The sequence below is a fragment of the Rhinoraja longicauda genome, chromosome 25, assembly GCF_053455715.1.
Source record: "Rhinoraja longicauda isolate Sanriku21f chromosome 25, sRhiLon1.1, whole genome shotgun sequence".
Lineage (NCBI taxonomy): Eukaryota > Metazoa > Chordata > Chondrichthyes > Rajiformes > Arhynchobatidae > Rhinoraja > Rhinoraja longicauda.
The window spans coordinates 2207882-2221015 of NC_135977.1; the positions used below are offsets into that span (position 1 = coordinate 2207882).

General features: G+C 39.8%; 1 protein-coding gene across 5 annotated transcripts in view; it reads left to right on the plus strand.

Moving 5' to 3' along the window:
• Positions 1-13134, plus strand: part of fbrsl1 (fibrosin-like 1) — a 441460-nt gene that overhangs the window by 299959 nt on the left and 128367 nt on the right. The gene's annotated exons all lie outside the window — the stretch shown is intronic.

Here is a 13134-nt window from a genome sequence, read left to right on the forward strand (position 1 = left end):
TGTGATGAGTGAGCAGACATGCTCATTTGTGCAGTGCACTTTACAAGGCCTCCTGGTATTCTCCTGAGCATCGTCACAATTATGTTTCTTCCTCTCAGTCTGCAAGGAATGGAAAATGCATGGTAAAACAAGGCTCAGAGGACTGTTAAAAAGAATGGGGCTGACAGAAGTGGCTACATCCTCTCTAACTTATTCATGTGGGCCTCGAGAAATACAAATTGCAATCAGTGTTTTGCGCTTGGTAATGTTTCTTTTGATGATCATGTTTTTTAATGAACAAGCCTGTTAGTGATTTTGCACGATGACCCCAGAAGAACTGTGGTTCACTTTGGAGCTTTGTGCTCCACTGAAGTACCTGATAAAGCTCCATCAAGGCAAATAGAATGGCACATTAATGTTATCACCGCCTATTTAAAAGCGTACTGCAGTAATTGCTCAGTTTTGCCACCAGTTGTTTGCCATAAAGTGCAATAATGTGAGTGCTGATTATGTGGTTATAAAGATCTACTAATAGCATGATGGATTCATTCAAGCTAACAGATATTTTTACCCTCCAATTTCCACACAAGCCACAACCCCTAACTCCAGCCCTTTCAAACATGTCACTTTTGGTTCAAAGTGAGACTGTGAATGGAGAATTGCTGAAAGTTGTTACGCTTAGCTGGCATCCCAACAAATTTATCTTGTTCTGGAGAAAATGAAAGAACACCTTGCTGGCACATCGGAACACTGAGTTCAATTGTTGAGGCAGAAGGGCTCCTATTCACTCCTTTTCCCTCCTTGGCTTTCAGCTGGCTTCATCTGTTCCAAGGCCCCAAGGGCTTTAACAAGCACTAGATTGTTAGTGACAATCAGACACTTTAACACTTAAGGTAGAAGGTTTGATTTAATCGCTGAGCTGTCATTTATTATTTGTCTGCTGTGTTCCACGGGGGCGACTGCTGATCAAATGCCTACTCCCAGGAGCACAGTTTTTTTGTTATGTCTAAATCCTCAATACAAATTGCTGAGCTCCCTGTGGTCCCATTGGGACCCATTACAGCCTGTGGGGCATTAAAGATCATTAATAGTGCTGTCAGCAAGGTAGCCAGTTGGTTATCTTCTCATAAATAGGAAATTAATACATTGACTTCATTAATAATACTGTGTGTAACTATTTTGTTCCCTGGTGAACAGACAATATATGGGTCTGTGTTTGTGGGTAATATGATAAGACATAACTCTAAATTAGCATCAAATGTCTTGATTCAGGAGCAAGGACTCAATTACTCAGGAGATTTTTATTTCCAAACCTTCATTGGCATTGTTTGATAATAGAAAGGAACCAATTTGCCGCATTGTTAGTGTTTTATTAATTTGACTATCCAGTTTCGGGTGCGGTTAGCATTCAAGCAAAGAAGGAAAATGCTTCTGGTTCAACTGAGGGTCAGCGCTCTCCTTGTTCACAGAAACGGTGATGTACCTAAATTAGGGTAAAGGATATCATTATTTTATGTGCCATTTTGTTGATAGGAGGAAATGCTATTCATTATGCGTTTCGCTGTTACTGTGAAGGTCATACCTGTTGGCAGGAGCTTAGAATACAGAAGTTAACAGTCTCAGGAGCCCTTTAAAAGAAAGCTTCCCTTTCACAAATGTTTCTGTTCTTTTGCACTACATTGATAAATACACAAAATTCTTCACCTGGATGTGAAATACAACCTCTCTGCCAAAATCCAGTTTAGCATTTGATTTTATTAACTGATATAATAGAAGAGTTATTAAATGCCAAGTAATTCTGTCCGACTGTTGGTAGTGTTAATTAAAAAGGCCTATGAACTGCTAAAACACTTCTCATTTAGTTAATCGGTTTTAGAGCTTTACCAAGAAGCAAAAAAATCAATATAAATGCTGAACATTCAGTGTGAATAAACCAAGTACCAAACCATGCTGAGATTTTGTTTGTTGGCGGAGTCATTTTTTGTTGTGGTTAAATGCAATGTGGAACTTAAATGATGATGCAGCATATGGCATCTCCTTTTGTCGAAGCCATTGTGTGTTTGTACTTCAGACCAAAGGTTGCGGGTTCAAACCCAGTGCATATCTGAAGACAAGATTTAGTCCAATGCTTAATGGAGATGCAAGTTTTAAGATTAATGTAGTCGGATCCAGTTGGTTCTGAGGATATGTAAAATGAGGATTGGCAAGCTGATCACGTGTGTGTGTGTGTGTGTGTATGCACCACACTGCTTAATTGTAATATTGAAGATTCTTTCCAGCTGCTGATAATTAGGATGATGCTTGATAGTGCATTAATTGGCTTGCTTAGATTTATCCTTTTTTTTTGTGAACCTAACATACCCTGCCAGTCTTCCACATTGTCATTTGAATTGCATTATTGCACATATATTAAGATAGTTTTGCCAATGAACAACTGGTTGTGGTGCATGGGTCTTTAACATTACAGATGGAACATTGTTCTGACCCATATATTTTTGCTGTGTCTTTTGTATTTTTAAAACTTTTTTTATTGGCTATAATAATGACTGATTATTGAAAAGACCAATATGTGTATCTTAAACTACTTCTTGACCTGAGGTGATAGATCTTATTTTGAGGATGTTGAAGGATGATGTTTTGAGGATGATGATTAAGCCTTGAATACCATTGCTGAGTCTTTTAAATGGCATAGTGTACATCCAGGGATGGTGATTGAGAAGTATGTGATGTTGACTGATGGATATGATTCTGAATGGTCTTGTATGGATATTTGACGAGAATTAAATTGATAATGTGAGTGGTGACAGTCAGTCAGCTGGCATAATCACAGATCTACAGTATGTATGGACAACTTGGGGAAAAGAAATAGATAAATGGAAGTACTTTCTCGTACTCTGAATGCTCATAATTCCATTATCTAGCTGTTCACATCTGTAACCAATTTTCAATCTTCTCTAATCCCCAATACTGGTTCTGCCCAAAAAATGGTTTGCTAATATAAGCTACTTATAGTTCTGTGAATTTGTACACAAATTAAAATTATTTTTCAAATTAACTATTGGCCATTATGTACAACTAATCCTCCCATTAGCACAGTTGTTTCTATTAAATAATCTAATATCCTATGTAAAATGTAGACTATAGCAGACAAGCTACTCTGAAGCCTGCTGTGCAGATATGAAACAGTAAACATGGAAGTGGGAAACCATACAACTGCAAGCATAAATTTTGTAAATGTTTCATTAGTGTGGCAGGCTTTAATGGCACTCGCTGCATAATAGGCCAATAGCAACAGCATGCATTTTGTACCTAAACACTGTCTTCAGCATTGATAATACCTCTTAAATAAGATCATATTAAAACCATTTTTAAAATTAAACAATAATTAAGCAATAATTCAAAATAAAGCAATAATTCAAGTATTTCTTTTTTGGCATTACAAATTCCACAGTTCAATATAATTAATATTGCTTAGACTGTTCCACAGAATTACTATGAAGTAACAATCTTTTAATGATACTACAGTAGCACTGACTCAATAGATGTCCATCTTAAGCTATTTTCTATTTCCAATTGTAATTCACTATAAATAATAGTTGCATTAAGAAGTACAGGTTAAAATGTTGGCTTTTATAAATTATAAAAATAAATATTGGTAATCAATTGTTGTGCCTGCAATATAAATGAATTTTCCAGTAACATACTTTATCAGAACATATAGCTCTCTTCTAATTATATCCGTTTTGGTTGTTAGTGACATTTTATTTTAAGCTTGTTTTCCAGCAATGTATGCAAGGAAGTGAAGTGTATATGTAATAAATTATAAGATTAGAGCAGAGATTACAGTGGTCTCATTGGTAACCTAGAGGAAAGAGCTTAGGTTTTGCATTGATATTTCAAGATCAAAGCTTTTCCCCTCATTTCTTCCACTTGGCTCAATATTGCTGTAAACAATTTCTGACTTTCTGTGAGGAAGTTGGATAATCTTAGCTGATTTGTGGTTACCCTTTTACCGGCTTGCCAACTGCTGATTTCTGTGATTCAGGAAGGGGGAGGATATATGCTAAAATATCCGACTTAACAATTGTAACTTTGCTGAGAAGTGGAATATAAATTGTTATCCTTTTGCAAACTGTGTATGCAGCAGCTTTCATGATACTTAACTATGTCAAATCGTATCTTGCAAAGTATGTAAAGTATATAACATATATTGTTTGAAAAAAGATGAGCACACAGTGTTATACCCTGAATATTTCTTACATCAATTGTGAAATACTATTGTGCAAAAACATCAGTTTTTAAGTGTTGAAATGTGTGTCAGGGGCTTCGGTGAACATGCATATGGTTACAGCTATTTACCATGGTAATAAATGAATGTATTCTTTCATTTCTATTTGACTTAAGATAGAGGCTAGGGGAAACCCCCCCCTTTTTTTTTTGTTTAAGTGCACATATAGTCCTGAATAAGGTTGAAAGTGCAGTTTTCTATAGATCAGCACTTCAGTTCAGTTTGGTTTATTGTCACGTATACCGAGGTACAGTGAAAGTCTTTAGTTGCATGCGAACCAGTCAGCAGAAAGACTTTGAGCGATTGTTGCTCACTTCTATTTGGTCTTGTGCATCTATTTGAGACAAGCTTGACTTTGTATAACAGATACTCACTTTTCAAAATTCAATTCTTTGGTTGGAAATTACCACAAAGAAATGTATTTGTTTCTTCTTTAGATCTTTTCCTTTTTTGTTATTTTTATCTTTTGTCTTCTAACTTGCTTAATAGCAGTGGGCTCCTTGCTATAGTATGGTTCCATGGTGTACATCCAATACCTTATCTTTCTTTATGTCTGACCCCCAAGTGGTGAGTATAAACAGTCCATTTGACCTCAGGAGCATTCTGCCAAATATAAACTAAATCATCAAATGAACACATGGAATTTCATAAAGAGTCTCTGGGTGCCAATCAGGCATCGGAGTCGATGTTCCCCACTCTATAAGTGCTAACATCCCTATCATCACCCCTGCTGATGTCAGTTCTTCTTTCAGCTCATTATTTATTATTATTCTTTGCTTTCTGTCTTATTCTTTTCCAAACTGTTGTCAACAATGATGTCCTAATCACTGGAAAAGAAATCAAGCAGGAAGGTCACATAAGAGTTTCTCTGAAGGCCAAATGGGATTGTCGTTTTGGCCTTCAATCCGTTTTTGTGAATGCCTCGTTCTACTATGATTCATTTTGATGCGCTTATTGGCCTGGGATTTTGGATGACAGTAACAGTGAGTTTATTGGCAATGTCTGTTATTGTTAAAAATATGAATTCTGTGTCTACACCCATGCACAGTTAAATGAAGAAATCCAGTGACTGCTCTGATGATTTCCTGCTTTTCCACTGATTGCACAATTACAGTCTTTGCGGAGGAATCAATATAAAATCAGTAAAATTTATATTTTAAAAATTTTAACAAGCTATTTTCACTGTTTACAAGTGTTACTACACATTGTGGTCTATATGAGATTTTAAGTGTAGAACAATAATTAGTGTGGAACATCCTCCCTGGTTCCAAAAAGCTACCTTTGCATTTATTGTCACTCCTTCAGAGTAATTATTCAAGGATTTCTTAAAATGATTTGATTTGTTCTGTAACGTTTAAGGCACTTCAGTTTCTGCCTCAATCCATGTTTATGTCCTCATCTTTATAATGCACTCTTTAAAATTAGTTTTTTAAAAGCCTTTTATTTCTTGGTTCATTATCATTTAAAATTTTAATTTTGATTGGTTATGCACCCATATTGATGATATTACCATTTTGTGATGGTATTGAGCCCAGTCTTTGCAATAAGTAGACACAAAATGCTGAAGTAACTCAGCGGAACAGGCAGCATCTCTGGAGAGAAGGAATGGGTGACATTTTGGGTCGAGACCTTTCTTCAGACTCTTTGTAATCCTGTTTTATTTTATGTCCATTCCTGATATTGTACTAATTCCTTATCTAGTGCTATCAATATTCTTTAAGCAAACTTCTGTCTCTTTTTCTACCCTCGTATGCCGATGCCTAATCCCCTCTCCCCACCTGCCCAAGCCAATTTAAACTCATAAACTGAATCTCTCAGGTGTGGGCTTTGGTCAATCTTGTTGGGTGAAAACAGTCCCATTTTAATAGATACCTGCTTCACAAGAACAGGTCCAATGCCTTAAGAATCGGAAGCTCTCCTTACAACATGATGTTTCAAACCAATTAAAAGCAATATTTGCTATTGGAAATCTATGAAACAGAGCAACCTAAAGCTGTAAGTACATGCTTTAGTTTTTTTTAGTTTAGAGATACAGTGCAGAAACAGACCCATTGGCCTACCGAATCCGCACCAACCAGCGATCCCCCATATTAACACTATCCTACACACACTAGGGACAATTTACTATTTTATCAAGCCGATTAACCTACAAACCTGTACGTCTTTGGAGTGTGGGAGGAAACCGGAGCACCCGGGGAAACCAACGCAGGTCACTGGGAGAACGTACAAACTCCGTACAGACAGCACCCGTAGTCAGAATCGACCCTGGGTCTCTTGCGCTGTGAGGCAGCAACTCTACCGCTGCACCACCGTGCCTTGCTTCTTCAAGGTCAATAGCAACTAGCAAGTGCCATCACCTTCCAATACGCAGAGGATGTGAGCTAACAAGATATGCTTGTTTTAACCCAATAATGGTTTCATTTGGCAGTGAGTGTAGTTTGACCGATTTCCTTTCCTAATCTTTGCTGGTATTCTGAACATGCCAATACCAATGACAGAAAGATAAATATATCAAATATACTCTTCATTACACCCAGTGCTATGCACTTCAGCAAGTTAGGAAATGGGAGGATGAGGAGGATCAAAGCATGGTCTGCGCCATAGTATAGCTTCAGGTTTGAGTGATATTGAATCATGTAATGGTGAGCAATCACCTAATTTAAAAGGGACAGTGTCACCTCTGTAAAACTGGGATAGTTTTAAACTAATTTGCAGGTGGATTGAATACAAGCATATAGATGTACACATGGTTCAGAAGGTGCAGAAAGGACCATGCGTGTGTTGATTATACAAGAGAAAGAAGTAGTACAAAATTTGATAGAAGTAGACTTGGAAAGTTACAAAGAATGCATAGACAGGTTTAAAATATATTTACGTCAACACTGGCACTTGGACTGTGGTGTTTGTGGTTAATGAGCTGCAAGGACAGATAGCTATGTGGGAATGTGTTGCCATACCAAGAATGGAACTGTAGATTAAAAGGGGATTGGTTTTTGAATATTCATGGATACAAAGTGATCAGAAAAGCTATTGAAGAGAAGAGGGAAGTATGGTGATGGTTCGGATGAGAGATTTGAAATTTAGGAAAGAAAGATGTCCTCAAAGAGATATGGACAGAAATGTTTTGGTTACAATGTGTTCTTGTTAGCTGATGATGCAAGGACAGGGGCAAGTTTTGGGCAAGAGGTACAGAGGAGATACAAGGAAGAACTTTATTCTGCAGCGTTGTAATGACTTACAGTTTTTTTGCTTCTGAAAGTGGTAAAAGCAGTGTTGAACAGTGATTTTAGAATGAAATTAAATAGTTTTAACCCAATAGACCTGCAGGACTTTGGGACTGGAACAGGGGAGTGGGGCTGACTGGATCCCTCCATAGAAACCCAGCAGAGACTCACAAGCCACCCTCTGTTGCAATATGGCCCTATAATTATCAAGAACACTGTATGGCACAAGCAACATCTATTTCAAAAGTCCATTATACTTTTGCTTTTTACCAGATCAGGAAATTTTCACACAAATTTTATTTTATCTATATACTAAAACTCTCATTTGTTATCTTGTTTGTGACTGAACTTCAGCCAAAACGGTACACTTTAGCGCGACAATTTTAGGCCCACCTTACTCACCGTCGTCACTTTAATGGTAAAAATTGCAGTTTTATTGAAATTGGTGTTATATTTTTTATGTTATTCACATTTTAAAGTTTAAATATATCTCTTACGGAGGGAAGGAGGGGGAGGAGGGAGGATAATGGGGGTTGCGAGGAATGGAGTGGGGGGGAAGGGGAGAGGGGAGAGTGGAGGGGGGGAGGAGAGGGTGCTGCACCAATGCAGGAGAGGTTTGGGCCCAACGGGTCCACTTGGTCTAGTAACAGCTAAAATTAAAACTTGGCTATAAATCTAAATTGTTATTAGAAGTGTGTCATTCACATTTTCTACATCCACATATTGTATTTAATTCTATGAGAGAAAATGGGGAATGTGTTGTTGTTTAATGCTCTGCGTATATTTTATTGTGAAATTTCAGCCTACATATCTGGTTCTGAATGTTTAACTTTATCAGAGTGCAACAGCTGGCTCGTGTTACCACAGCGGCTGAGTTCCTGAGAAAACGTATATTGCGTCCATTAAATAAACCATGAGGCACTAGCAGCTGTCAGGAAAACTGTAAGAGGCCCTTAACCAAGACACATGGATGTTTATAATTCACAGTTTGCAATTGTTGTCACCAGAGATTTGTATTTCCTCTTTGTAGGGGAAAAAAGGAAGGATAAAATTGGTACCATAACAGATCCGGACTTTACTTGTTTGAAAGATGGGATCCTATTATTTACTTAAGGAAATAGCTGGAGATTTATTAATAACCTCTGGCAAGTGAAATAGCTTTAGTGATTTCCATATGTGACCTGGTCTGCAGTTCTCTTGGCTGTAATGCAGGCCTCTTAGCTGATTGAGCATACAGTTTGAACCAAGCATCTGACCTTGCTTGTCTGAAGTGCTGTTGGTGGACTCCCAAACATAGAGGCTACCAAAACAAGTAATTTAACACTTTCAGTTCAAGGCCCACAAGTGTTTTTGAGGATGTATGTCACATATAGTTTGAAATTACTATGATAATGATGAAGGAAGCTGTTTAATGTGATTGTGTAGTGTTTGTTCTGCACAGATTTTGCTTAAAATATACTAGAATCATTTAGCAGCAGATTCTATATGTTATTGTCCATGGTACAGAGTTTGAAAGCTTCTCAATGAACTTAAAACATTTAATGCCTTGCTTGGGAAATGTACACAACCATGTATGATTTATTTCTTTTGATGGGATCTGCTGAGAATTTTACTTAACAGTTACCTTCCCACATCGTAAGTGCCCACGGGAGATGGTGATAAAAGTACACAAGCTGTTCTTGTATTTGATGCACTGTTGGGTGTCAACTAATGGCTGCAAAGTTTTCATTTTGTTCATTTGCTTAACTGAAACGCATTTTCTAAAGCTGCTCTGACAATAGATGCAGGAGTAGGCCATTCGACCCTTCGAGCCAGCACCACCATTCAATGTGATCATGGCTGATCATTCCCAATCAGTACTCCATTCCTGCCTTCTCCCCATACCCATTGACTCCGCTATCCTTAAGAGCTCTATCTAGCTCTCTCTTGAAAGCACTCAGAGAATTGGCGTCCACCGCCTTCTGAGGCAGAGAATTCCACAGATTTACAACTCTCTGACTGAAAAGGTTTTTCCTCAACTCCGTTCTAAATGGCCTACCCCTTATTCTTAAACTGTGGCCCCTGGTTCTGGACTCCCCCAACATTGGGAACATGTTTCCTGCCTCTAACGTGTCCAACCCCTTAATAATCTTGTAAGTTTCAATAAAATCCGCTCTCATCCTGCTAAATTCCAGTGTATACAAGCCTAGTTGATCCAGTCTTTCAACATACGACAGTCCCGCCATTCCGGGAATTAACCTAGTAAACCTACGCTGCACGCCTTCAATAGCAAGAATATCCTTCCAGAAATTTGGAGACCAAAACTGCACACAGTACTCCAGGTGCGGTCTCACTAGGGCCCTGTACAACTGCAGAAGGGTCTCTTTGCTCCTATACGCAACTTCTCTTGTTATGAAGGCCAACATTCCATTGGCTGTATCTTCCTTCAGTTCCTCCGTCACCCTAGGATCTCTGGCCACTAGAACATCTGGGAAATTGTTTGTATCTTCCTTAGTGAAGACAGATCCAAAGTACTGGTTCAACTCGTCTGCCATTTCCTTGTTCCCCATAATAAATTCCCCTGCTTCTGTCTTCAAGGGACCCACATTTGCCTTAACTATTTTTTTTCTCTTCACGTACCTAAAGAAACTTTTACTATCTTCCTTTATATTATTGGCTAGCTTACCTTCGTACCTCATCTTTTCTCTCCGTATTGCCTTTTTAGTTTTCTTCTGTTGCTCTTTAAAAGAGTCCCAATCCTCTGGCTTCCCGCTCTTCTTTGCTATGTTATACTTCTTCTCTTTTATTTGTATGCTGTCCTTGACTTCCCTTGTCAGCCATGGGTACCTCTTACTCCCCTTAGAATCTTTCCTCCTCTTTGGGATGAATTGATCCTGCAACTTCTGCATTATTCCCAGGAATACCTGCCATTCCTGTTCCACCGTCTTCCCTGCTAGGGCCTCCTTCCAGTCAAATCTGTCCAGCTCCTGCCTCATGCCTCTGTAATCCCCTTTGCTATACTGTAATACTGACACTTCCGATTTTCCCTTCTCCCTCTCAATTTGCAGATTAAAACGTATCATATTATGATTACTGCCTCCTAATGGCTCTTTTACCTTGAGTTCCCTTATCAAATCAGGTTCATTACACAACACTAAATCCAGAATTGCCTTCTCCCTGGTAGGCTCCAGTACAAGCTGTTCTAAGAGGCTCAAACTCATCCACTTTATTTTTTATACTTCGCGCATTTAAATACAACACTTTAACTTCAGTCTGAAGAAGGGTCTCGACCCGAAACATCACCCATTCCTTCTCTCCCGAGATGCTGCCTGACCTGCTGAGTTACTCCAGCATTTTGTGAATAAAACCCTTTGATTTGTACCAGCATCTGCAGTTATCTTCTTATACTTTAACTTCGGTATTCACCTCCCCTCTCACACCGGTCACCATTGGCCCTGACCTTACTCTCTTATCCCTTCTAGAACTTTCCTCTCCCATTTATTCGAGAGTCCTTTGCAATTTCTCCTGTATTCGTTTCCCCTTTAACTCCATCTTCATATTCCCAATTTGTCAACCCCTCCCTCCCACTACTTAGTTTAAACCCACACTTGTAATACTAGCAAACCTGCCTGCCAGAATATTGGTCCCCCTGCTGTTAAGGTGTAACCCGTCCCTTTTGTACAGGTCACCCCTACCCCAGAAGAGATCCCAGTAGTCTAGGTATGTAGGTTAATTGACTGGGTAAATGTAAAAAATTGTCCCTAGTGTGTGTAGGATGGTGTTAATGTGCGGGGATCGCTGGGCGGCGCGGACTTGGTGGGCCGAAAAGGCCTGATTCCGCGCTGTATCTGAAATATGAAAATAAATATGAAAATCTAAATCCCTGCTCTCTGCACCAACCCCACAGCCATACATTCATATTCTGGTTAAATATGAACCCCCAGGATGTGATGGTGAGTGAAGACAGTGCTGTTTACTTTCAAATGTAGGAGGTTCAGTCACCCTTCTTGCAGATTGTCATGTATGGCACTTGTGTGATAGAAATGTTACTTGCTACACCAGCATGTGCCTGAATATTGTGCATGCTGGTCCCTGGATCTGGAAGTGTGCGTTTTCACACTTCTGCACCTCTTGCCTGATGGGAGAGAGTAGAAGAGGAGGTGCCCGGAGTGAAACTCATCCTTGATTATGCTGGTGGTCTTGCCGAAGCAGCGTGGTGTTGATGGAGTCTATGGAAGAGAGAGAGGTTGGTTTGTATGATGGTCTGGGCTGCGTCCACAGTGTGTCCATTGGAGTGCTTTCCTTTGATGTTCTGTATTACTGAAAGCCTACAAGACATTACATTTTACTTTTATTTTTTTATGTTTGCTGTGGAGAAATTATTTTAAATTTTCCATTACCCAGATAAGCCATTTTGGGACCTGCCTGATCAGCATTGTCATTTATTGACAACTTCTTGGTCTGAGGCCATGCCTGTTAAGAATTGAAACTCGTCTTTGCAATCTTATTACGTACAATTCTGACAGACAGCAAACAAATAAAACCTTCATCTCATCAATCTGAGCAAAATTTCAATTGTGGTTAAAGAACTGAAAGGTAGATGTCTAATGCTGTTCACCACAGAAGCCTCGCCGGCGCCCCGGGGAGACTGGAGCCGGCGGCCTGGGGCCCGGACCCGGGACCTGAGGAGCAGCAGCGGATGGCGCTCCCCTCCCCGCCCGTGGGGTTGCGGACCACCGTCCGGAGAGAACCGCCTAGGTCTCGACCGTCCCCCCAAACCATGGGATCAGCCGCAGGACTACCCCCACCCCCACGATGTCTCCACTGTCTTGTGTGCATGCCACAAGTACAGTCAGCAAGTCGTTGGTTCCAGCGTCTATCTAGCAAGTGACGCCTGGGTTCGGCGGATTGCGCGGAGGAAACCACCAGAAGGTTCAACGGGCAGAAAGACGATCCCAGCAAAGTGTCGTGGAGCGCAAACAGGGCAGAGTGAGATTCGTAGGACACTTCTGACCATCCACTGCATCCCGACCTGTCCCCAGCCGTCTCGACTATGTCTTGCTGCTGGAACCCGATTGGCCAGGACGAGAGAGTGAGGCCGACGATCTGCGCAACTCCCCCTCACTTAAATCCAAGTTAAGCGCAAGTCATGACTTCAACCTCGGCCAGCGTACCGCGGCTGGCGGCGATCCCAAACAGCGGTCGAAATAATAAGATTGAAAGTGAAGTCATGCTATCTTCGAACCCGAAGGACGAACAACAACAACAACAACAACAACACCGGCCCCTCTACTCCACTGAACCCTGATGTGGTTGAAAATTCATTTCACAACTAATATTGACTGCTCATAAAATATTTCTTGGGGATAATTTTCTGTGCGTGAAGAAAATGGGTGCTATTTTGTGTATTATAATGAGGTAGTTAAGCAAAGATTTTGTGTAAATATAGCTAAATTGACTGAAAAGGTATATGCTATTGTCTACAATACAAACATGATACTATAGAGAATATGTTTCACAGCTATTTTACCATCAACACCACATTTCCATTAATGTCCCGTCAAGAATTTATCATTTTAAACCTGGAGGAATGTGGAATTTATGACATAGAAAATTACCCCATCGTTGACAGTAAATGAGAAGAATATGCACCTTATATATTTA